General features: G+C 35.8%; 1 pseudogene; it reads right to left on the minus strand.

Moving 5' to 3' along the window:
- Nucleotides 1-1,231: 1,231 nt before the first annotated feature.
- LOC136322388 (programmed cell death protein 2-like) lies at nucleotides 1,232-26,579 on the minus strand (annotated as a pseudogene).
- Between the last annotated feature and the right edge of the window lie 4 nt (nucleotides 26,580-26,583).

Below are 26,583 nucleotides of genomic sequence, written 5' to 3' on the forward strand. Positions count from 1 at the left end.
TAGCCTGGTGGGAAATTACTTGTTAGTAACTTTTACATGGATAGTTTTAATAAAGTGATACAAATTTAAGTGACTCTATAGTAGACAAAGTAGGTAATGGGTGACAAGGAAAGTAAGTCCACTGTAGATAAAACTTATTTTAACCAAATTAGAAGTGAAAAGAGAGACACTAAATAAAGGGATACAGAATGGGGGCATCAGGATCAACTGAAATACTTTTTCTTCTTAATTATTTATTTGTCAGAAGATACTGAAGAGCAACCAAAAGAAGGTAGAATTTGGTGGGAATTCAACCCTTGAAATTTGGATGAAATCCATGCTCCTATATGCATTAGGGTCCGTTTATGGTATGCTAGTTAGAACTATTAAGAAAACCACAGTCTTACTAGCTTGTGGTATCAAAGAGAGGGTTTGAGACTTATGGAGTGGCAGGGGATTGAGGAGAAGATTCTGAAAAGGATGAGCCCACAAATGGGGAACCCCACATCATCATTGAAACTGCCACTGAATTACAAAGGCACTGAGGAGACTCCAGGAGCTACATAGCTGGAAATATTGAACAGTGGTTTTAGCTGCTGCTAAATTAGATTGGCTAAATACCAAATGTTTTGGAAGAATCACAACTTTTATAAAGTTCTGGTGACAATTCAAAATGCTAAACACCTTTGAAAAGTTTGACAGTTTTTTATTTTTAATTATGTTAAACATCCAACTGACATACGACTCAGCCATTTCACTCATAGGTATTTGCCAAAACAAAATGAAACGTATATTCACATGATGACTTAGATGTAAATGTTCATGGCAGTTTTATTATTTAATTCCTTCAACTTAATTAGGCACCTACCCCATTTGTATTGAAGAAATATACTTATAATTTAAGAAGATAATTTCAGTTAGCCTTCCTTTATAATTAGCCACTTCACATCGAGCATGTATCTTTCCATATTTATTAGTGTGCACACATATATGTACAAATAATCGTTAAAATATATGACCATACTATAAATACCATATGCAATGGTACCTTTAGGTCAGTTCAGAGCTGTCCTCACTTGGTGTACAGATACTTCTGTTTGACAAAACTGCTCAGGCTCCCACTTGTCAGATAACACCAAGATGAATGTAATTCCCTGTTACTGGACACTTATGTTTTACTAATATTTAGACACTGGAAACAATGCATAAAATAGCATCTTTGTACGTATCTCTCTCTGATATAACTATTTTCTTAGGATAAAGTCTTAAACGCAGAATCACCAGGTCTAAGAGCATTTTTAAGGGTGTAAGGCATTGCCTGCAGGGTGTATCTGTTATACCTAGTTTCTAAACAAATGCCTTGGTTCAGCCCGTGCCCGCCCAGTCTGCAGCCATCAGCACAAGAGAGGATGACCAGGACACTTCACTCAACACCCCTGCCCAGTTTGTCGCCTTTAGGTAGTTGAGCAGCTGAGAATATAACCTGGAATTCAGATATTCTCTTAGCGCTACAGGGGCAATCTGGAATATCCTATTCTTGAGGGATACCTTTGCCAGAGATCCCGATGGGGGCAATTCCTCTGCTATATCTAATACTCTGTTCTTGTTCCATGGCTATTTTAGTTTTAAACTTCTAGAAAATTTTTTCTCTCCTGGATTCATGTTTTGCCATGGAATCCAGTTCTCTCTCAGGGACCTCACCTACATCCCTTATAATCTCTGAATCATCTTGTTTTATTGAAACTGTTAGAGCAGGTTAAGGTTAGTTCAGACCCCAGGCACAGAAGAAAATATTGGGCCCCATTAAAAAAAAGAGAGAGACAGAGAAAATAAAAATACATGGTAAACATATTTTAAAATAAATAAAAAATTTTATGTACCATTACTGTTAAAAATTACACATATGAAACCAAACTTGGTGCCATTAGAAAAAAGTGTAAAGTTGGAGTTTTGCGGGCCCTTTAGAAGTCGGGCCCAGAGCGCGTGCCCAGTGCGCCTGCTGTTTAATCTTTCTCTGCTATTACTGGAACAAGCCGGAGTTCAAGTTGCTCATTGCCACAGAGTCACCAAAGTAGGGTTTAAGTGGTATAAAAGTGTCTTTTTATTTGTATCGCTAGCAACCTGAGAAGGCAGGGGACTCACATCCAAGGAAACCCACCTTAATGCTCCTGGTGCTGTTTTTATGGGCTTCAGGAGCTGTTGTTAGTAAGGGTACGAGGGGCAAAGTCCATGCAGTTAGTCATGTAGGCAAGGAGACAGTGAGGTGCTGTCCTGGAGCTAATGGACCATCTGTCTTTGCATTCCTCCTGTGACAGAGTAGTTCAAACTGGCTGTCTCCTTTCTCAACCTTCGGGCTCCTTCCAGATGCTTGCTTCCAAGGACACTTCCCAGGCCCTCCTGCAAAGATACACTTCTTGCAGTATTACAAAGGGGAAGGCCAGGAAGCTATTAAGAGAGGAGAGCATGCAAATTAACTATTTCCTAACCTTTACATAATCTTACTTTGATTACAACTAAAAGCTACTATTACCGAAGACAAATTTCTAATTTTTGGGTTGCCTTATCAAACTTCGAGTGCAATCTCATCTTCTGTTTCTATTATGATTTCAGAGTCTGGAAAATGACAGTTGTGGTCTGAAACTGTATTGTCCAAATTATCTGCTGATGTTTAAGCTTGCTTATGTTCCAATCTCCAGTCCAGGGTCTGGCACTCATTCCTTCAGTAGTGTTCCTAGTGACATCCAGAGCATGTTTTAAAACCTAAACAGCTTGCAAACCCTGCAGAGATGAGCCCCAGACTTGAGCTAGAGGCACAGGCATTCTCCCTATCTCTGGGAGGGGAGCCTTAGAAAAAGGCTCATAGGAGTAAAAATCATTTTTCCTGGGTAGCTGATTTCTAAAAACTTGCTGGGAAACTGCGCACTGTGCAGCAGCCGTGCCCAGCACCACCTTCTCAAAGCCCAGCTCTGCAGCCTGCAGCTTCTGTGGTGCCCAGCATGTACTCTGAAGATGTACCACCCTGCTAGAAGGCAAAATTCAGGCATCTTTATTTTTTTTTTATTTTTTTGTATTTTTCTGAAGTGGGAAGCAGGGAGGCAGATAGACAGACTCCCACATGCACCCAACCAGGATCCACCAGGCAAGCCCACTAGGGGGCAATGCTCTGCCCACCAGGGGCGTTGCTCTGATGCAACCAGAGCCATTCTAGAACCTGAGGCAGAGGCCATGGAGCCGTCCTTAGTGCTCAGGCCAACTCTGCTCCAGTGGAACCTTGGCTGCAGGAGGGGAAGAGAGAGACAGAGAGGAAGGAGAGGGAGGGGTGGAGAAGCAGATGGGCACTTCTCCTGTGTGCCCTGGCTGGGAATTGAACCCTGGACTTCCACATACTGGGTCAACGCTTTACCACTGAGCCAACCGGCCAGGACCTGACATCTTTATTTTTATTAGCCACAAACTGGAAACAAGCCAAATGTTAAATTTGAAAAGGATTAAACAAATTGTGGCACATCCAAACAATGGAACAAAACTTAGCTATAAAAAAGAGCAATTATTAATATATTCAATAACATGGATACATCTCAATGAGTGAAAGATGCAAGAAATAAAACAGTGTATACTCTGTCATTGCATTTATATAAAATTATATAAATTGCAAATAAATCTGTGGTGATAAGAAGTAAATCAGCAGTTGTCTGGTGAGGGACAGCAGGTGCGGGTCTGAGGTTAGGGGCTACCTAGGATAAGAAAAAACTTGAGAAGTGATAGACATGCATGTTATATCGTGTGGCAATATTATTGTGGGTGAATCCATATGCCAAATCTTGTCAACCTCTACTCTAATTCTGTGCAGTTCATTGTTCTTCAGTTATTAAAACCTTTTGTTTTAATATTTTTATTTTCTTTGTTAAAACTCATGCTACCTGCTTTTTCTTTTTTTGTATTTTTTCAAAGTGAGAAGCAGGGAGGCAGTCAGATAGACTGCGGCATGTGCCTGACCGGGATCCACCTGGCATGCCGACCAGGGGGCAATACTCTGCCCATCTGGGGTGCTGCTCCATTGCTGCCAGAGCTATTCTAGCACCTGAGGCAGAGACCATAGAGCCATCCTCAGCACCTGAGCCCACTTTGCTCCAATGGAACCTTGGCTGCCAGAGGGGAAGAGAGAGACAGAGAGGAAGGAGAGGGGGAAGGGTGGAGAAACAGTTGGGCACTTCTCCTGTGTGCCCTGACCGGGAATCAAACCTGGGACTTCCACATGCTGGGCCGACGCTCTGCTGCTCAGCCAACCTGCCAGGGTGCTACCTGCTTTTTTTAGTCTTTCCTCACAGCAATATTTAATTTTCCATGGGAACTCAAAAGTCAACACTGGTGATTGGTCATCTTGTACTTTATCAGACCCTACCTTGAACTATGGAGACATAAGGAGATTGTTTCCCTGTTTCTATTACTCTGAAGACAGATATACTGATTTTATAAAATTTATTCATCAAATGTTTTATTTTCCAGAAGCTGAAAGTGTGAACAGTGACATATAAAATGAATGTAGTAGATAATTTAATTGGCATTATTAATTATCTTATTGTTAACCTCCATATATTTTCTACCAATATTAAGATGCCTATTTTAATTAAATTAAAGAGAAAATAATCAGTCCAGCCTAACCCCACCTCCCAGCTTATTAATCCAGGAGTTTAGCTATGAACATAGAGGCATTAGAAAATCTGGAGCCCTGAGACATTTATAGGTAATGTCACTTGTTCTCAGCCAAACTCCTTTAATAATTGCACTGCCTTGGGTACCCTAATAGAGATTTTGCACCTTTCATTTTCAATCAAGAGAATATTAAAACTTAAATTCTGGCCATATTATATCTTGAAGTTTACTATATCTTAAAGTTTATAGACTCTCGAAGTGTGAGGATTGATAAGAACTAACAAATATAAAATATAAAGCAAAAAAAAAACAACACAGAGAAACTTAGACAAGTTGTAGAATAAAAAAAGAGAGTGAAAATCAGAGAATCATACATGGACCTTTTGCAATGTAAATATCTTTAAATAAATTCTTATTTTATCAAAAATCGAAATCCATTCCATATGAGCAGTCTTGATTTTGAGTGTCAGTTCTCAAAGAGTACAGACTCTAGGATATAGTTATACAAAGAATAATTTGGTCAGAAGAGTTTTCACACACTCACCAAAAGGGATTCTAGCTTCAGCCTTACACATAATGGACAGGCCACCTAACCTGCACATGGCAAATCCAACAGTCTAAGGCCTCTACAACTCCTTCCTTGTGTGCAGCTGAATAAAGAGTTCACACTACCTCATGCTCTTAAAAGATGTGTTTCTAGCATTAGAATTTTTAAAGGTTTCTTTCAACAATGGGTTCATTCCCATCTATTTACTTTTCGTCAACACTAATGGTATGGAAAATGTATTTATTTTGCAAGTAGTGTGTGTGTGTGTTTGTTTTTCTTCTTTTTGCCTAGAATAAACCAGCTTTCATTGTGATCTAGTAAACACTGTATTTCAATATTAGTTAACTTTATTTTTATTAGAGAGAGAGGAAGAAGATAAAGAGAAACATCAATTTGTTGCTCCATTTATTTATGCATTCATTGCTTGATTCTTCTATGTCCCTGACCTGGCATCAAACCCACAATCTTTTCATGTGGGGATGACACTCTAACCAACTTGGCTACCTGGCCAGGGCAGTATTATCTAACTTTAAAATATTAATTTTCACGACATTAATTTTGAGAGAGGTATATTACACTCATTTTTAGAAGAAAAATTGTAAAAAATATATATACGCTTTCCTTAAAGAGACTATTAGAGTTAATCGAAAAACTCAAGAATACTTAAGTGATCCAATGATTAATAACAGTGTCTTGAAAAAAGAGAAATGGTTTCACAGATAAATTTAATGGAGCAAAAATTTTACCAACTTACAAAAATTCTGCATAAGAATTTGGTCAGCAATGTCTTCAGATAGTTCTTATGTTTAATATGATGATATCTGCTTAGTTGCTTAAAAAGTTTGATATAATTTATACAACTTAATCCTAAAAAGTTCTTTATAAAATGTAGAGTGAGAAACATTACAAATAACTTTTTATAGTCAGAAAAATAAAGCTTAGAAATGCCTGGTGAAGCCAACAACATATTTATTTAGTATCAAAGAAAGCTTCAGGTCTATAACTTTCAAACCATCAGATTTCAGTTTTCCAAGCATCTTTTGCTTTTACTTTAAAGAATAACATTGACATATATTGTCAATATGTAAGGATGAAGTACTTGGAAGCAATTATTATTGTAACCTCTATCCATACACTGCTTATATCTAAAGATCTTGAAATGATTGACAAATTTACTTTTTTCTTTCAATCTCTGAAAGTAGTTTAAATGAAGAAACAACCCTCATTTTAAAGTGTTGACATTCAAAGTCTAGGAAAGTGATTTGTAATTTTGCTCCAATCTAAAATTTGGCCTGGGAATATCTCTGGGGGTCCTGAGGCTTGAGATGGCCAAGTCCCCGCAGCTTCTAGCATTGGGAGCACAGTGCTGGGGCCATTAGGTAGTGCGCTCTGTTGCTAAGAATCTCCATTTACAACACATGGTGGTCCACACAGTCTCTTCAACAATCAGCTAGTATAGCTTGGCTTTCTAATTTAGTGAAATCTAAACAAGTATTTTTAATATGTCTATTTTTAAATTAGCACTTTCTCTTTTAGCTGGAATTCAGATATACACACACTTGCTTAAGACTTCTTTTACCTTAGTAAAACTAGGTATAGTGCCTACTAACATCTAAAGAAATCTATATAAAATTTTTAAAATATCCAACAATAGAAAATGAAGAGAGTATTATATTAATCTGGGATGAGAGACATGTTAGAATTAAACATTAAGAAAGAAGTTAATATGTCATTATTTCAAAATATTTAGGTACTTTTTTTCCTTTGGAGTAGTTTTTATATTTCTAGGGTTTGAGCAAGTACAAAGGAGAAAGTTATGTATATATGTGATTTTTCTATTACATTTTTTTTTCTTTTGTATTTTTCTGAAGCTGGAAACGGGGAGAGACAGTCAGACAGACTCCCGCATGCGCCCGACCGGGATCCACCCAGCATGCCCACTAGGGGGGCGACGTTCTGCCCACCAGGGGGCGATGCTCTGCCCCTCCGGGGCGTCGCTCTGTCGAGACCAGAGCCACTCTAGCGCCTGGGGCAGAGGCCAAGGAGCCATCCCCAGCGCCCGGGCCATCTTTGCTCCAATGGAGCCTCCACTGCAGGAGGGGAAGAGAGAGACAGAGAGGAAGGGGGGTGGGGTGGAGAAGCAAATGGGCGCTTCTCCTATGTGCCCTGGCCGGGAATCGAACCCGGGTCCCCCGCGCACCAGGCCGACACTCTACCGCTGAGCCAACCAGCCAGGGCCTCTATTACATTTTAAAAAATGATATCACTAATTTAGAACATCTCATTTAGTGGGAAAATGGGTAGCTAGTTGCAGAGGGTAGCTGGCATTGTTTGGCCTTATTTGATATTGCAGACACAACCGTGTGTGCTTAGATTGACTAAAATTGAGAAAGTTTAAAATGAAAGAACACAGAAAAAGCAGTGTACTTTTAATTTTTATTATAAACACATAGATTTTAATGTAAACTAAAATGATATTTCAGATTATTTTTGGAAGAAGTCCTGCCATTCCCCATCAACTTGTTATTAATTACATAATTTAAATTGTTTCTTAAGGAAGGTTGGGGAGATAAAGAAGAGTTGATTTTGCCAAAGCAGTTGTCAATTATCAAAAATATCTGTCCACTGATGCTGCACCGAAAATACCAGTTTATTCTGAGTGTATATGTATGAACATTTCTCTCTGAACTCTCATTTTCACTTGCAAGGATAAATTTCCTAATTTAGCATTTAAATTGACTAGATTAAAATGTGGTTTTCAAAACCGTGGGCGCACGCGTGCGTGCATGTGTGTGTGTGTGTGTGTGTGTGTGTGTGTGTGTCTCCCTCAGAATCATTCTCAAGCTGAACTGATGAGTAGGCATGAGATTTTTCTTCCTACTCTTATATTTTAAAACAGCTCACACAAACTAGGTAGGGGCTGCCAACTTTTGGGTTTATAATTCTTTCTTTGTGCTAATGCTGCTGGAGGGGAAATTGGCCAAGGGAAAACAATAAACCCTTTATCTTCTTCATCATTCCACATCAACTAGAAGAAAAATAAATAGAAAGAGAAGAGAGGGAGAAAAAAGAGAGAAGGAGGGAGGGAGGGAGGAAGGGAGGAAGAGAGAGAGAGAGAGAGAGAGAGATATTTCATTTAACAGCACCTGGGAAAACACCCACTGAATAGAAAATTTTTTCATTCCTCTGAAAACCTGCATGTGGTCTTTGTTTTGGTTTGCCTGAGACAGGGCTTTATTTATCTGTGCTAACTGGCCACCCCAACTGTGACAATTTAAAATTAGGTCACTATTTATAATTCAAGGTATGTGTGAAAACAAATGGAAAAGATTGTTTTAAAGGTAAAGGCATTTATTAAAGAAAAGACAGATGGCTTTGTTGAAAAAAAAAAGACATTTTTATTTATTTTTCTATGTCTTGAACTATTTTCCCTGAGGTACCTTTTGGGTCACCAGTGAAGAGGACCTGAAAGAATCCTAAACATCCCCATGGGTCTCTATTGATTCTCCAGATGTATCTTTTCAGGTATGTAGTTTGTTACTTGCAGGAAGGCTGAACATACCTTAATTATTCAATAACTCCTTAAGTTTACCCAAATTATGTGTCAAATAAATAAATTTTCTTTGATTTAATTATATGTAACTTTCATTTGACTATAAAGTCTACCAAAGATTGATTGTTCAACTTTAGGTTTTATTTTAAGATTTAAATGGCTGGCTTCTTACCTTACTTTATTGTATTGTCTATTACTCTTTACCCCATAGGATACCCATTCTCCTTAAATAATATGCATTTTTATCCTTTGTTTTCAGATGCCCCACTATTTATTTATGCCTGTGGGGATTCTTACCCTCATAATCTGAGATACAAACTTGTCTTGAAATATAAACTTCATGCATATAAATATGGTAGACTTTCCCTAAAGATCAGATTTGTACATTCAATCTACCATGGAATTTATAGCACAAAATAAATCCCCCATTTCTACTATTTTAAAATAAGAAATTATAGTCTCTTGAGTTCTAGAGTTTCTGTAAGGCCAACAGAAGGAACACTCAACTGATGTTTAGTGTCCATATGCCTCATTAAAGTGACCAGATGTTCTGCATTTGTCAAGGGTAAGAGAGAATTGTTGGGTTTTTTTCTCTCTCTATCCTGATTATTGCCTTCAAAAGGTTTATAGTGGATACATTTTGTCCTTTACTGTCTCTCCTTGCAATTCTTGGTCATGCCTTGCTCTAAGGACATAATAATTGATAACTGCAAGATTTGAACTTGGGACTTATGGAAAATAAAAAGTTTGTTGCTCCTTTGTGGTTCTCTATTTTATTGTATAAATATTTATATCAGAATTTTCATGCTGCCTATGTTATTGTATAAAGTAAATCAGTAATTTGAAACATGCAGGATTATGTTTTTTTTTTAAGGCTAAGCTCTAACATACATTTTAAATAATTTAAGTACTGAAATTAAATAATAAAATATGATCTCTTTACATGATAAATACTGTCAGGAAAAATTGTCCAACATTTGGAAATGGGAGAAAGAGATTACTGGATTTCCTTTGAATGCAGTGCTGAGTGTTTGTTGTCTACTAGACTCTTCAACAATGATCAGATTCTTAAGAAGTGTACACTTTGAGCAAATTTTTTTAAATTTTTATTTTGAAAATTAAATTAAACAGATTGACATTGATCCATAGAGTACATAGGTTTCAGGTAAACATTTCTATAACATTTGAACTGTTGATTTTGTTGTATATCCATCACCCAAAGTCAAATTATTTTCTTTTTGTCCTTCTTTATACCCTTTTCCCCCACCCTCTTCCCCAAAGCCCCTCCCCCATGTTTCCCTCCCCCCGTAACCATTTCACTTTTGTCTATGTCCATGAGTCTCAGTTTTATATCCCAATTATATGTGAAATCAAACAGTTCTTAACTTTTTCTGATTTACTTATTTCACTCAGTATAATGTTCTCAAGGTCCATCCATGTTGTTGTAAATGGTACTATGTCATCATTTCTTATGTCTGAGTAGTATTCCCTTGTATATATATATCACATTTTCTTTATCCAATCATCTATCAAGGGACACTTTGGTTGCTTCGATGTCTTGGCCACTGTGAATAATACTGTGATGAACATGCAGGTGCATGTGTCTTTATGTACCACTGTTTTCAAGTTTGGGGGGTAAATACCTAGTAGAAGGATTGCTGACTCATATGGTACTTCTATTTTAATTTTTAAGGAACCGCCATACTTTCTTCCATGATGGTAGTACTAATTTGCATTCCCACCAATAGTGAATGAGGGTTCCTTTTTCTCCACAGCCTGTCCAATGCTTGTTATTACCTGTCTTGTTGATAATAACAAATCTAACAGGTGTGAGATAGTATCTCATTGTACTATTGATTTGCATTTCTTGAAAGCTAGTGAAGATGAGCAACTTTTCATATATCTGTTGCCCGTTTGTATGCGCTCTTGGGGGAAGACACTGTTCAGGTCCTCTCTCCATTTTTTGATTGGATATTTTGTTTGTAAAGAAATAAAACAAAAAATCAGGTTTGTATTGAAACATAAAAAAATCTCAAACAGCCAAAGCAACCATGAGGAAAAAGTATAAAGCTGGAGGTATCACACTACCCGATCTCAAATTATCTATAGGCCACGTTAATCAAAACAGCATGGTATTCGCAGAAAAATAGACATACAGACCAATGGAACAGAATCGAGAGCCCAGAAATAAAATCACATACATATGGGCAAATCATCTTAGACAAAGGAGCCAAAAACACACAATGGAGAAAAGAAAGCCTCTTCAATAAACGATGCTGGGAAAATTGGAAAGCCACATGCAAGAGAATGAAACTTGACTACAGTTTGTCCCCTTGCACAAAAATCAATTCAAAATGGATCATAGACCTAAATATAAGATCTGAAACAATAAATTACATAGAAGAAAACATAGGTACTAAACTCATGAACCTTGGCTCTCAACAACAATTTATGAATTTGACCCCAAAAGCAGGAGAAGTAAAGGCAAAAATAAATGAATGAGACTATATCAAACTAAAAAGCTTCTGCAAAGCAAAAGAACCTGATAACCAAACAAATAAGCAGCCAACTAAATGGGAGATTATATTTGAAAACAACAGCTCTGATAAGGGGTTAATATCCAAAATATATAAAGAACTGACAGAGCTCAGCAACAAACAAACAACTTCCTATTGATGAAGCATTGTGATTAAGGATAATTGTAAATATTTTAGTCTCAGCATCTTATGACATTCTTAAGAATAGAGGACCCTATTAAAAGTTTTTTATATGGGTTTCATCTATTGATATTTAACATATACATTAAAACTAAGAAATAAAAATATATATTTGTTAGTTAATTCTAAATAACAATAATAAATATATTCCCTCAACATAGGCACCTCCTTATTTTTATGAAAATGATTATATTTTCCAAAATAAAATGACTAGGAAAAGTGCAGCATTATCTTACAATTTTGCCATTTTTATCTTACATTCTTTAATTTCTGGCTAAATAGAAGACAGCTGGATTCTCATGTCTGCTTCTGCTTTCAGTTCATTGCAGTCTATTCTTTGAGTATGTAAAAAAAATGTAACCCTAAGAGCTCTAGCTGGTTAGCTCAGTGGGTTAGAGCATGGTCCCACACCCCAAGGTTGTGGGTTTGATCCTTGTTCAGGGTACATATGAGAATCAACCAATGAGTGCATAAATGGGTGGAACAACAAATTGATGTTTCTCTCTCCCTTTCTCTCTTTTAGAATCAATCGATAAATAAAAAGTTAAAAATCTAACCACACACAGATATGTCCTTAGAAAGGGAGGAACATTTTAAGAACCCTTTCATATAATTTTGCATGTTTTTCTTTGCTATTACATGTTGGTTGACAAGTGGTAGTTCCTTGAAGATTAGTGGAAATGTGTAATCTGAAGCCATACCAATAAACTTCTCAAATTGTTTCTTTTAAATTTATTTATCTTGTACTTTAAATAGATCGTTTATGTATGTTTGATAATATAACATTGGGCATTGGTCATTTAGAAAATATTGGTTTGTGGATATAAGCGCATTTTCTAAATGTTGACATATTTGATACTCAATATTTTTAAAATATCAAATTAGTTCATGTTACTAATAATCTCATCAGCCATTTTTGCAAATCATGTAGTCTAAGGGAAGCGCATATCTATGTATATGCCATTAGACCCAAGGAACCCACTAACATATATATTTTATAAAGAGATCATTGCACAAATATGTAAAAAGTTTGTTAAAATATAAGCAGAAGGGTACTCATCACAGCATTATTTATACTAGAGAAATATTTAAAATAAACTAACTTCAATTTTTCTTAATAGATAATTTATTAAATAAAATATGGGAATAAAAATAATAACAGATTATTTTGCACCCATCAAAATACTGTGTGTGTGTGTATGTGTGTGTGTTTAATGTCAGGAAGAGCTATAGATGCTCTATTATGGAGTGAAAATTTTTGTTTTAATTCTGCATTATAGCATGGTCACATTTTTGGGATTTTTGTGTACACTTATTGGCATAGATAGATAAAGTTTTGAAGGAAATTTTCCAAAATGTTAATCACAAATATTTCTAGGTTGAGAGGCTTGGGGAATTTTGTTTCTCTTTGTAATATTTTGGTTGTTTAATTTTTTTAATAGAAGCATGTATAAAATTTTATGGTCAGAAGAAAAACAAAGCTATTTGCTTTTTGGGAAATGAAAGTCGGTTCTTCTTCTAAAAATAGAAAATATACATGTTTTATTTTGACAGTCAATTTTGGCAAGAGTTCAAGATGTTGCATATATACCACTAAAAGTCTTAGTGTAATCTTCCTGATCAACATTTTGGCTTAAAATTCTTAAATTTTATACTTGCTAATTTAACCAGTTTACCTCTACTAATTAACTTTATAGAAATAATCAGAGAAATACTCTAAGACTTATGTAAAACATTAATGCCAAACAATAGGAAATAATTTGAATATATTATGATGTATTCACTTGGTGGACTACCACATAAAGGATTCTATGAACCACTCTTTGATTTTGCCTGTTTGAAAGCCTGTAGTTGTAAGCTGCTGTGATTTGGGAAAGGAACAAGTTGAGAAATGAGGGTCATAAGCCATTTTTTCCTCTTTTTGGTTGGTTCTGTAGGATTTGTTGCTTCTCCATTCCTCTCTGTTTTTGATCCTACTCTGAACTCCAGTTTCTACTATTCTTGGTTGCCACCACCCTGATTTATTAGTGATCCATGATTTTAAGTGTTACTTAGAGTTACAGGTTTACATTTCTAAACCTTTCTTGTGATATTTTATTTCTAAGACTCCAAAGTACTATTTTAAAAACCATTCAAAGCAAGAAAGAATAGTTATTTGTTTTATTTTTTTATTTATTTTTAAGTTACACCTGAGATAAAATATCAAATTAGTTTCAGATGTATAACATAGTGATTAGAAATTTGTATAGCTTGTGAAGTGATCAGCCAGATATGTCTAGTACCCATTTAATACTATACATAGTTATTACAATATTGACTATATTCCCTCTGCTATACTTTACATGCCTGTTGACTATTTTTATAAGTGGAATGTGTACATCTTAATTCCCTTTCACCTTTCTCACCTATTCCCTTACCTGCCTTCTGTCTGATGACCATCAATTTGTTCTTGTATCTATGAATTTGTTTCTGTTTTGTTTGTTTATTTTGATATTTAGATTCCACATATAAGTGAAATCATATTATGTTTGTCTTTCTCTGTCTCACTTATTTCATTTAGTCTAATACTTGCTAGGTCCATCCATGTTGTTACAAATGGCTAGATTTCATTTCTTTTTATAGCTTAGTAATATTCTATTTTATTTCCATACCACATGTTCATAATCAATTTGTCTATCGAAGGACACTTAGATTGCTTCCACATCTTGGCCATTGTAAATAAGGCTACAATGAACATAATAAGGCAGGATAGAAAAAAAAGTTAGGAAAAGCTCTCAAGAAGTGGAATGAGGAAGTAAGAGGGGGTATCACAGGCTGATAAGCTAGTCCTCTTACCAGAGTCCCCACCTTCATGTATGATCAAAGGGAATATGGAAGGAAACTCCTGTATGGTATCAGAAGTCAACAACAACAACAAGAACTGGCTAAAATCAAACCAATCCAAGGTGGAGGAAAAACTGACTAGAGAAGGGCACCAAAGCTCATTATTATCATCATGATAATGAAAATTGACACGACATGTAGAAGGGGGGCCAATAGAGACAAACACTATGACACTTCCAGATGGAACCATATTAGGAACAAAATCCCCTCCCAACCAGAAATCAGAGTCAGAATTTGTAGCCATAAAGAACAGAAACAACCTACCCTTGGAAACACAGAAAATCCCAAGAACTCACTGATGGTGGCTCACAACTCACTCCCTAGTTCACCTGCAGTCAATTATGAGCAGGCAGCCAGTCCTGGGCTTAATCCCTGATCTTGTCTCCAAGAACCCATGTTCTATCCTCTTTTTATCTACCTAAATTAAACTTGCTTAGCTCTTACTGGTACTCATTCTTGAATTCTTTCTTGCATGAGTCTGAAGATCCCTGACCATGCCAGGGCAGGCCCCCTTAGGCTCAGAATGGGTCCAGTGACAACAGAAGTGCATAAATCTTCCCAAACTATTCTTATAGATTTAAAAAGAATAATTTTTTACAAACTACTCTATATTGTAAATGAGTATAGGTTTACCAGAGATACTCATAGATGACAGAGTATACATTTTCCATTCAAAGAAGAGAACAAAATAAATAGTTAATAGTTTTATGTATTTTTAAAAGAATGGTATAAATATAATTTTTCCTCTTATTTTTGTAAAACTATTGAAAATTATTTAAAATCTATTAAGTACACTTAAGACATTTTTTGACTAGTCTTTCTTTATATTCAATCTAAGTTTCTGAGCATTCAAAAGCAGTTATAATACAATTTAAAAATCACAAAACTGATGATCCTGCAGACCTGAGTTCTCAGAGCTGAAAGCTGGAAAAATAGCTCATGAGTAAAACTAAATTGCTGATATAGAAGATCTCTGAGTCCTCTAATTCTATAGTAAAATAAAAATTTCTGTTGTCTGAAGGATTACTTTTTTGTTTTTAAATAAAGTTCTGTAATCCCAGGTTGATTGAAATGAAATAATGTGTTTTTTAATATTTGATTGTGTTTTTTTAAATAAGCAAAGGTTGTATATTGAGTTTTTAATTAAAAAAATGTCATTGTATTGTAGAATGCTTTTTGAAGCCAAACTCAAATGTATTTTCAAAGCCAAACCCAGTACTGAAGATTAGTATTATTATTACATCCACAGAAGTCATAGTTTTTTACTTGGCTATATCAATACAGAAGAGAAAAACAAAAGACATAAAATTTAAAAAACCAAGTAGAAAATAATTTTTTATCTTAATCATAATAACCTTTCATCTCAAAGTTAAATAATTTTTCATTTTAATTATGAAGTGATTTTTACTGTTCAAAAATATTTATATATCTGTTATAAAAAGACAATTTTACTATATTTGGACAATACCAGGTTTATTTTTTATGTATTCCCATTTTGTTACTATGTTTAACAATTAACTAAATAAAATTTAAATAGATCTCTCACTAAAAGCAAACATGAAAAGCAGCAGCAGCAACAACAACAATGAAATAGTGTCTCTCACTAAAAGAACTAGTAAAATATTAGTGCAATTTCTTGGCATCTATGATAATGTTTTTTGTGGGTAAGTCATATGCACTTAGAGAGGATTTTAAGTGATATAAATTTGGGGGGAAATTCATAAGACTTGGTGTTTTGGTTCATGTGCATTTACCCACTCTAGTTTTATTTAGGTTAAGTTTCAAATGAATCCAAAATTCCTAAATAAGCATGATATAGCTACCAATAGATGGATGGTTTAGAATGTAAACTATTATTAGCCCTAATAACAAAAGCAAACATTATACATTTCTAAGTACTCATTGCACATAAAATGCCTAATGACATTTTCAATTGTTGAAAGAGCTGCTTTTATGGTATATGAATTTGAACATACTGAGATAAAAGGTTGGTTTTATAAAATTTTAACATTAGTAAAAGGAAAAAATTTTAATTCCATTGAAAAAATATGACCACTTATTATGGATAAATGAAAAAGTATCATTTTATGTGTTCAATCATACATGTCTTTTTGTGCCTAAAAAAAAAAAATCTAAATATTATTGAGGAAATGATTTTTCTAAAAAGTGCTTTGTTTTATATTAATGCATGTACATTGGAGCACTTTTTTTCCTCCAATACATTTGGTTTTATATTTTTAATAGCAAACATTTTGCTTCCCAGCCATATCTCTTATAATGTCATTCTAAAGAAAAGTTCATGCAACCTATGTACAGAGTATGATGAAGGGGAGTTTTCATAATAGACTTGTTATATTTACATAGCACTTTATATTTACAAGTTACATATAGTGTTTCATTGCTCATCAAAACAACTTGATTGTACAAATATTATCTGCAGTGATCAAATGATAACACCATGGTCCAGAGAGATTAACAGCTGCTAATTAAATGGGGAATTTGGAAAAAGCACCCAGTTTTCCTGACCTCTTATTGAATGTTCTTTTCTCTATACCACTCCAAGGGAGGCAATCATTAACTCAAATACAGGGGGTCTGTGGGTTACAACAGTCTTGAGTTTACAATATTCCTGACCATAAAATCTTAAAAAAAAATTGAGACATGAGTATTTTGGCTGATGTCATTAGCATTGTACTTACGGACTATGTGGGCAAACTAGTTTGGCTGCCTGTGGCAGAAGATGATGCAGTAACGTGGCATACAAGTGAGGAAGAAGGTGTCCTTCAGTACGCTACCTAACCATTTTGGACTGTTAAAAGTGCAAGTGTTCCTTTGTGTTAGATCAGGGTGTGTTTAGACTTACACCAATATTCGGGTTATATCACTGTTGTAGGAACAGAACTGTAACCCGAGGACTCCCTGTACTAGAGGTTATCATGCTGACATGAATTCTTGATCATAATTGATCTAAATTATTCTGAGCTACAACTGTTTGAATTAAAATTTAACAAATTTTATTTAACAATTTCATTTTATGCTGACTACAGAGACCTGCCTTGGAGGGCCTGGATAGGGAATCTATTGCTCAGAAAAGAAAGTAAAGCTTTTATTGAATTGAATTAAATGATTCATTTATTTTTTTTCTTCTGTAAATATCTTTTCATTGATTGTTATTTTAAAAAATCCCTTAGGAAATTCTTTATAATTGAATAAGGTTGATTTTGTGATAAAACTAAGTTCTGCTATTTCCCTTTTCCCTCTCTTAGAGTCCTTGAGACTTTTTTTCTCTTCACATCTACTTTTACTTATTTTATATATCCCCTGGAGGTTGTTCCTCATTCTTACCACCCTTTCATCTTTTTTCTGCTCACCTAAGATAGGTTTATGGCAAAGATACATTTCAACCTTATGGTAGGGTATTTAAAAGTAAAAAATTAAAAAAAAAACAGATGCATTTAATATTCTTTCAGTATTGATCCTGCCTTTATAAGCATATATTGAGCTAAAAAAATTTTATTTTAGCCAAATTTTTAATCAGTTCCTCGTGCTCTTGAGCAAAACCTTTTGAGATTTTATTAAATATAAGGGTTTGTCTTAAGTGTTGGGATTTAAAGATAATTTAAGATCCAGTCCTCCATCCTGAGAAACCTTGAGTTGAGTAAAATCTTCTAGTTTAGCTTATTGGCATGTTTATGTTTGGCCTATGTCAAGACTTTTACCAGAATATTTAATAGAATTTTTAGATATGACTCTGTGACTGACACTTCACACAATGTAATTTCACTGATTATATTAAATTGCAAGGGAAAAAATGGGTTAAATAGATGACTAGGCCTTCGTGGGCAATAAGAGCCACCTTAAAGAAGAAGAATGAATTTCTTACACAGATTTAGTATCCTCAAACATGGAAGAATTCGAGTTTGAATGACTATAATTAACTGTGTATTAAAGAAAAATTACAACTTATTTTCTGAAATTCCATCTATCTTGTTTAATTTCTATTTTTTTAAAACTGGTTTTAATTACCAAGCTACTATCACTACAAATACATCTCTTCTTAGTTCAGAGGGATATTTTGAAGAGCTTTATATAAAGCATTTCAGACACATATCAATACTAAGGTTTTTTCACAATCATTTTTTTTAGATTAGCTGATTAAAAATAAAACTTTGTCTAGCTGTGAAGTAGGATTTTTCTCCCAAGATTTCCAAATGGTTACTGAAAACAGTGAAACCCTATATTTTATTGGCAAAGAGCTATAAGGATTTGAACGTTTAATCAAGAATTGCTAAATGCTTCAGTTTATAAATTGTTTATAAGTTTACTAGGGCTCCCCACCCAAATCTGTTCCATTTGAATGTAAGGGCTGGTTCTTTGCTTACAGTATCCTAGACAGTACAGGCTTCTATGGCTCACATTTGACTGAAGCCAGTGATGAGCTGAGACTGATCTGATCATGTATAGAAATGTTTAAACATTGTCGGCATGGATCCACTCAAAATTACTGGGTTTTCACTTTAAATGGAGCCTGGAAATGTGTTTTAAATGACATTCTGTCTCCTCTTCTGCTTGTCTCTTAAAACTTTGCCTGTCTCTTGTAGCCAATGCAACACGTAAGCCTCTCCTGGAGGACAGGCAGACAAGCGCAGTGTTTGGTTCACAGCCAGCTTTGTTCCAACACAGCTGTACGAGTGCCACATTCATGAAGCTAAGGCTCATTTTCTGGCCATACTGCAGGAATCCAAGTTTTCTTTCCGGATAGCTGTGCAGCTCCAGCTCCACCAGCAGGCTGCAGTCTTTACCTACCCAACAAAAGACACATCTGCTTGACCATGGAGTATGAGCATAGCATTTCTAACAACAATACCAAGAATCACTCGACTAGAGATATGTAAGAAAAGGGCAATCATGTTAGGTCGATAGTGGCATGGAATTGTTTTACTTGGCAACTCATCCTAAGAAATAATATATCCTATCTTTAATGTTAGGAGAATACATTTTTTGATTTAATCATCAGTTTCATTTCAATCAACTATTGAAACATCATTTGCTAAGAACCATTCACTGTGTTCATTTCTGTGCTAGTTGCTGGGGTGATATGGAAACATAAGAGACATGTTTCATTTCCATAGGCCATAGACTCATAAAAATGTGAGACAAATGAGGAAGGCATGCCTAAGGATAACAAAGAAGTCAGAGTAAAGATCATTGCTCTGGGGAGAGAAAACATAGAAGCAGGGAAGGCTCCTCAGAGGAAAGGCATTTGTGCTGAACATGTGCTGTTTTTGATTCATTTATTTGTTCTTGTTTCTTACTGTCTCCTAAAGTGAAGGAATTTACCTTGCTCAGTTTAACATTCATAGTTTTAACTTCACATGAATGATCTCTTTTAATTACCACAACAACTTTCTAGTGTGTGCGTGTTATTCCTTTTTACATATGAGAAAGCCAACCCTTAGAGATTAAGTGACTTATTCAAGGTCACATAGCTGGTAATTGCAGAAACTGGAACTAAACATACTCTGTTGGCACTGATTCTCCTGCTTTTTTCACAAACATGAGCTTCTATTTAATGGTATTTTGACTTTGTAGCCATAATATTTTGTGACTTCAAGTCAACTCATAACTCATAATCCAACTTCATTTTGGTTGTCCCAAATTTTAAAAGAATTTTCTCTTGTTTTTGATTGCAAATATTAAAAGAACAAAGAAAATTATACAAGTAATGTTTATTGTGTAATTTTTTTTTTTTTTTCCGAAGCCAGAAACAGGGAGGCAGTCAGACAGACTCCCGCATGCACCTGACCGGGATCCACCCGGCATGCCCACCAGGGGGCGATGCTCTGCCCATCTTGGGGCTTCGCTCTGCTGCAATCAGAGCCACTCCAGCGCCTGAAGCAGAGGCCACAGAGCCATCCTCAGTGCCTGGGCAAATCCTGCTCCAATGGAGCCCTGGCTGCGGGAGGGGAAGAGAGAGACAGAGAGGAAGGAGAGGGGGAGGGGTGGAGAAGCAGATGGGCGCTACTCCTGTGTGCCCTGGCCGGGTATCGAACCCAGGACTCCTGCACGCCAGGCTGACGCTCTACCACTGAGCCAACTGGCCAGGGCTTATTGTGTAATTATTAAACACCAGGCACAGTATTGTACTCGAGTGGTTTAGTTCACAAAATATATACACATATATAATGTACTCAAGTGGTTTAGCTCATGAAATATATATATATTATATATTATATACTATATATAATATATAAATATATAATGCAGGTACTTAATTATCATTTTATAGATAAGCAAACTGAATTTAGGAGTACCTTGCCCAAAGTTGCATACAGAGCATGTAGAAGAGCTTGGATTTAGTCCTAGAAGTCTGATTACAGAGCTCAGAAACTTCAACAGTATGTTCTAAAATCTTGTAAGACACAACTTTAGCCCATTGTGTGATAATATAAGAATTAATAAAATAGATAATCCAAACTATCTGAAAATGCTTTCTATACTTTTAAAAATACAAGATTATTCTAGATACAGTATTGAGAAATCTTTAATTTGCTTTCTCCTCATTCACTACTTTCTATTTGTTTAAAAACATAAGATGTAACAGTTTCAAATTTATGCATAACACATTTGCAAATCACTTTTAGACATCAAAACAAGTGTATACAGGGTGTGTTGGATGCTCTCACATCTATCCCTTCTGTTCAAATTGTCTGATAAGTGATTTCCCAAGAATATAGTAATAATATCTTTTTCTATCACCTTCTAGATTTGGCTCACCTTTTGGATTTGGCCAACAACTAGAAGAATCTACTTCTTTAACATTTTAAATTTGTTGTATTTTTCTTTGAAGGGCTTCTGAATTTTTCTTTGCAGATCATGTGGGAAAAAGGGGAGGAAAGTTGGGAAAAAGAAGAAAAGTAAGAGAGGATATAAATTCCAGGAGCCTGAGAATCAGGGTGCCTTTTTTTAATTCATGACTGCAATTTGGTTCAATGGAGTACAATTGGGAAGTGTGGTCATTTGGTAGATAGAGGAACATTATGGTTGGTGTTTTATTTTACACAATATTAGAAATCAGTGATTTGCCCTGGTTGGCTTGCTCAATGGTAGAGTGTCAACATGGCGTGTGGATGTCCTGGGTTTGAGTCTCAGTCACGGCACACAGGAGAAATGCTTCTCCACCCCTGCCTTTCTCACTTCTCTCTCTCTTTTTCTCTCTCTCTTTTCCCCTTCTGCAGCCATGGCTCAATTGAAGTGAGTTGGCCCTGGGTGCTAAGGATGTCTCCATGGCCTCTGCCTCAGGCACTAAGAAGAACTTGGTTACTAAGCAATGGAGCAACACCCCAAGTGGGCAAAAGCATCACCCCTAGTGGGCTTGCTGGGGGGATCCTGGCTGAGGCACATGCAAAAGTCTGTCTCTGCCTTTCTTCCTCTCACAGAATAAAAAAAAATCATGATAAAAATAATTTGTGGATAAGTCAGCCATTTAGTGCAGCCAATTACTCAGTTGTTTCTCTTTCTTCATGTAATGAAGGTCAGGGATCTAACTACATCTGAAAACCTAAGGAAGTATCATTCATCCCAGTTGGAAAAACAGATTTCATAGCAATTATAGTATGTGGATTAAGTAGAAATCAAAGGATATCGGAAATTCCAAAAAGTTCATGCACCTCTTAAGTTGAGTTTGTCAGGCTAAGGGTGAGTGAACTATTCCATGAATCAGCACCAAAGAACAAATTTTAAACCTAAACCTAAGAAGAAAGAAGACTATCAAAAGTAGTAATGACAAATATTCTGTTAAAAAATAAAAGTTCTGAGGAAAAAAGAAAAAAAAATACCAAGGTATCAATCTAACACTTAAAAACTTTGTGTTTAAATTAGTTTTATGCATTCAATTTTTTTAATGTTATTGACTTTCTATTGCCCTTTTTTAAGTGTTAGAACAGAAAAAAAACTTAAAATACCAACTTAGTGAGGTTAAATCATCATTAAGTCATAGAATTTTAAAGTGAAAAAAAGAAAATTTAGCTATCATTTAGCCCATTTAAATGACAACTTACAATGAAAGAGCATCAGAATTACCTAGAATTATACATGCATACACGTATATAGATGGATAAATTAAACTGTGTATAGATGGATAAATTAAATTGTACAAATGTGATGTGTTTATATATGTATATGTATGTGTGTTGTTGAGCTTCATTTCTGGAGACTCAGTTCTAATTCAGTAGTTCTGGAGACTAGCAAAGCAAGGTTTCCAATGACCAGCCAGATTTGGAAATCACTTATGTCATAATTTCCATAACTTCTCAGATGAGGCAACTGAAAGAAAGCTTATGTAGATTGACAAACCTACCTATTGTCACACAGCCAAGACATAGTAGTTAGGGATAAAACCCAGGCTTCCTGGTTCTTGACTTTTTCCATTAACCCAGGATTCTCCTTCATGATGTTTCATGAGAAATGGCTAATCCCATTTGTCACTTCACTTAGAGCTTTCTGCAGTTTTTGTATAATAAGGAATTATTTATGCTGCTGATTCACTACTTACCCTTTAAAAGTAACCTGATATTGTGTTTGTAGATAAAAATAAAGCAGTTAACACTTGGTCCCTTTGATTGGAAATGATTTTTGTATGTTTTCTCATTTTCCTTTGTTAAGATTTATCTTTTAATTTATGTTTCTTTTTTCTTTCCACTTCAAAGTTAAACTAAATCTAGAGACAAGTAAATTGTTTATTAAACTCACTTAACAATTTCAGAAGTCTGGCAATGAATTGTTTATTGAGAGGGTTGTGTTCTTTTTTCCTTTCTTTCTCTCTTTCTCTCCCCCCTCTTATAATCCCCACAGGAAATGGCAGCTGTGAAGAGCTGAAGTGTAATATACTGACTTGTTTGCCTAGTACAAGTGTGACTGCCCTCTATTGGATAAAATTATATCTACTTTAATATGTTAGATTGTCTTGCCCTCTAGTGGCTTAGGCAGAGTAGAATAATGAGGATACTAAAAGACTGCATGAAGGATCAGGTAATTATTTTTTTACTTTAAATAACAAAATTCGATCAAAAGTCTGATGTAATAATAACTACAATTTAAGAAGCAAAAAATAACCTTGACTGTACCTCAAATTTTATTTATAGATAAGTAAAATTAATAGAATCATTAAGTTAAATGAATGTGTTTATAAGGTATGCAAATTTATGGTTACTTTTTATACACAACTTAATTTATCAATTCTTTAATTGTAAACTCTTTTTCTTTTGTTATTTATATAAAGCAAGGAAGAGAAACATCAATTCATTGTTCCACATAGTTATGCATCCATCGATTGCTTCTAATACCTGCCTTGACCAGGGATCAAACCAGTGATGTGGGGATCTAAGAGCTTGTGGCTTGGGAATCCAACTGGAGACCTCGGCATTCGGGGTCAATATTTTATCCACTGCACCACCACCAGTCAGGCTAAATATAAACTTCTAATAGGATATTTTTTGAAAATGAAATTTCTTAAACTAAAATAAATTTCCTTAATGATGATTCTGTAAACTGAAGAAGCAACATAAAAACGAGATTTTAAATTTAAAAAATTCTCATTTTAAGGAAAAATATTTGTGATCTATATATAAAATTAAGTTGCCTATATTGAATTTACTACCCTTTAAACTTAAGGTAAAAATAAAATTCATAATCAATCACTCAATTGATTCATTCAAAATTAATTAAGCATAACAATTTTTTCTAGCTCTCAGGTAAATAAAAAATAAATAGCCTTAATCTTTAGTAACCTACAATAATCAGATGTTAAAGATTCTGGTAAGGTTAAGTCTTGTTTCTAAAGATTAATTTTTGTTTCATCTGTTTCATCACCCTAAATTTGCCCATTTTACAGGCAAATGTTAAACAAGAAATAAAAGTGATTTTTTTCTTGTTTAATATCTTAATAATTCATCTTCAACTCTCCCAGGTAAAGTATAGCACCTGAACTATGGTGGGGGTTTTTTGTTTTTTGTTTTTGTTTTTTTAATTTTTTTACAGGGACAGAGAGAGAGTCAGATAGAGGGATAGATAGGGACAGACAGACAGGAACGGAGAGAGATGAGAAGCATCAATCATCAGTTTTTTGTTGTGACACCATAGTTGTTCATTGATTGCTTTCTCATATGTGCCATGACCCCGGGCCTTCAGCAGACTGAGTAACCCCCCGCTTGAGCCAGTGACCTTGGGTCCATGCTAGTGAGCTTTTTGCTCAAGCCAGATGAGCCCGCGCTCAAGTTGGCAACCCCAGGGTCTCGAACTTGGGTCCTTCCGCATCCTAGTCCGATGCTCTATCCACTGCGCCACCATCTGGTCAGGCCCATGGTGGGTTTTTAACAAATCCCTGTGCCTAGCACTTCTTCTAACCCTTACTTCTTCTCTTGCTTCTCCTGATGGTTAAGTAACTCAGAGAACCTAGCATCAAAACTTCCAATATGGTAAATCTGGGCCCTGGCCAGTTGGCTCAGTGGTAGAGCATTGGCCCAGCATTTGGAAGCCTGGGGTTCAATTCTTAGCCACAGCACATAGGAGAGCGCCCATCTGCTTCCCCACCATTCCCTCTCTCCTTTCTCTCTGTCTCTCTGTTCCCCTCGCACAGACAAGACTTCATTGGAACTAAGTTGGTTCTGGCACTGAGGATGCTCCATGGCCTCTGCCTCAGGAGGTAGAATGGCTCCAGTTGCAATGGAGCAATGGGCCAGATGGGCAGAGCATCACTGCATAGTGGTCTTGTCCAGGTGGATCCGGTAGAGTGCATGTGGGAGTCTGTTTCTCTGCCTTCCCACTTCTCACTTAAAATAAACTACAAAAAAAAAAAAAAGGTAAATCAGGCATCTATTGCCTTAAAATAAAGTCAATGATTGTTTTATGCATTAATAAATATATATTATATCTCTATACACATTTATCCACACATACATGGATAAAGGATAGATATTCTATAGGAGATAAGATAGCTATTTTTAACTAAATAAGATTACCATGTAAGTATTTATATTCTTTCATTAAAAAAAAAGATTAGGTCTTCTTATTCCATACCAACACGTCTTCCTTTTTCTTTCTTTTTTTTTTTTAAATTTTGCTAGAGAGAAGAGGGAAGGTGGAGACAGACTCTTGCATGCGCCCTAACTGGGATCCATCCAGCAAGCCCACTAGGGGGCAATACTCTACACATCTGGGGCCCTTGTTCCACTGCAGCCATAGCCATTTTTTTAGCACCTGAGGTGAAGGCCATGGATACATCCTCAGCGCCCAGGGCCAAATCGCTTTAATCAAGCCATGGCTGCATGAAAGGAGGAGGAGGAGAGAGAGAGAAGTAGAGGGTAAGAGGTGGAGAGGCAGACAATCGCTTCTCCTGTGTGCCCTGACTGGGAATTGAACCTGGGACATCCATACTCTGGGCCAACGCTCTACCACTCTGCCAACTAGCCAGGGTCCCAGGCTGTTTTTATTTTTATTAGATTTTTAAATTTATTTCGTTAACATGGATTCAAGTGTTCCACTCAATATAATACCCTCTACCCCCAACAATGTGCCCCTGTTGCTCTCCCTTTGTTCCTCCCCCATCTCTCTCCCCTCCTTCCCTCTGGGATTTGCTGTCCAGTTATCTGAATCTATCAGTTATGTATATATAATTTGATTACCCTTCACCTTCTGTGATCGCAATCCGCATTGCCCTTCCCTCTGACAGCTGTCCCTCTGCACCCTGTGCCCCACCTCTGCCTCTGTTCAGTTCCTCAGTTCACCTTGTTCCTTAGGTTCCACATATAAGTGAGATCATATGATATTTGTCTTTTCTGCCTGGCTTATTTCACTTAGTATAATAATCTTCAAGTCCATTCATTCCATCACAAAATGTAAGATTTTTTTCTTTTTTACGGCAAGGTTATGTATATGTACCACCACTTTTATATTTATTTGTCCAGTGATGGATACTTGGGCTGTTTCCAGATCTTGGCTATTGTAAAAAATGCTGCAATGGTGGTGCATATCTTCTTTTGAATCAGTGTTGTGGGATTCTTAGGATATATTCCTACTAGTGGGATAGCTGGGTCAAAAGGCAGTTTCACTTTTAATTTTTGAGGAAATGCCATACTGTTGTCCACAGTGGCTGCACAAGTCTGTATTCCCACCAGCAGTGCAGGAGGGTTCTCTTTTCTCCACACCTTTGCAAGTACTTACTGTATGTTGATTTGTTAATGAGCGCCATTCTG

This window comes from Saccopteryx bilineata, chromosome 2, assembly GCF_036850765.1.
Source record: "Saccopteryx bilineata isolate mSacBil1 chromosome 2, mSacBil1_pri_phased_curated, whole genome shotgun sequence".
NCBI classification, from domain to species: Eukaryota; Metazoa; Chordata; class Mammalia; order Chiroptera; family Emballonuridae; genus Saccopteryx; species Saccopteryx bilineata.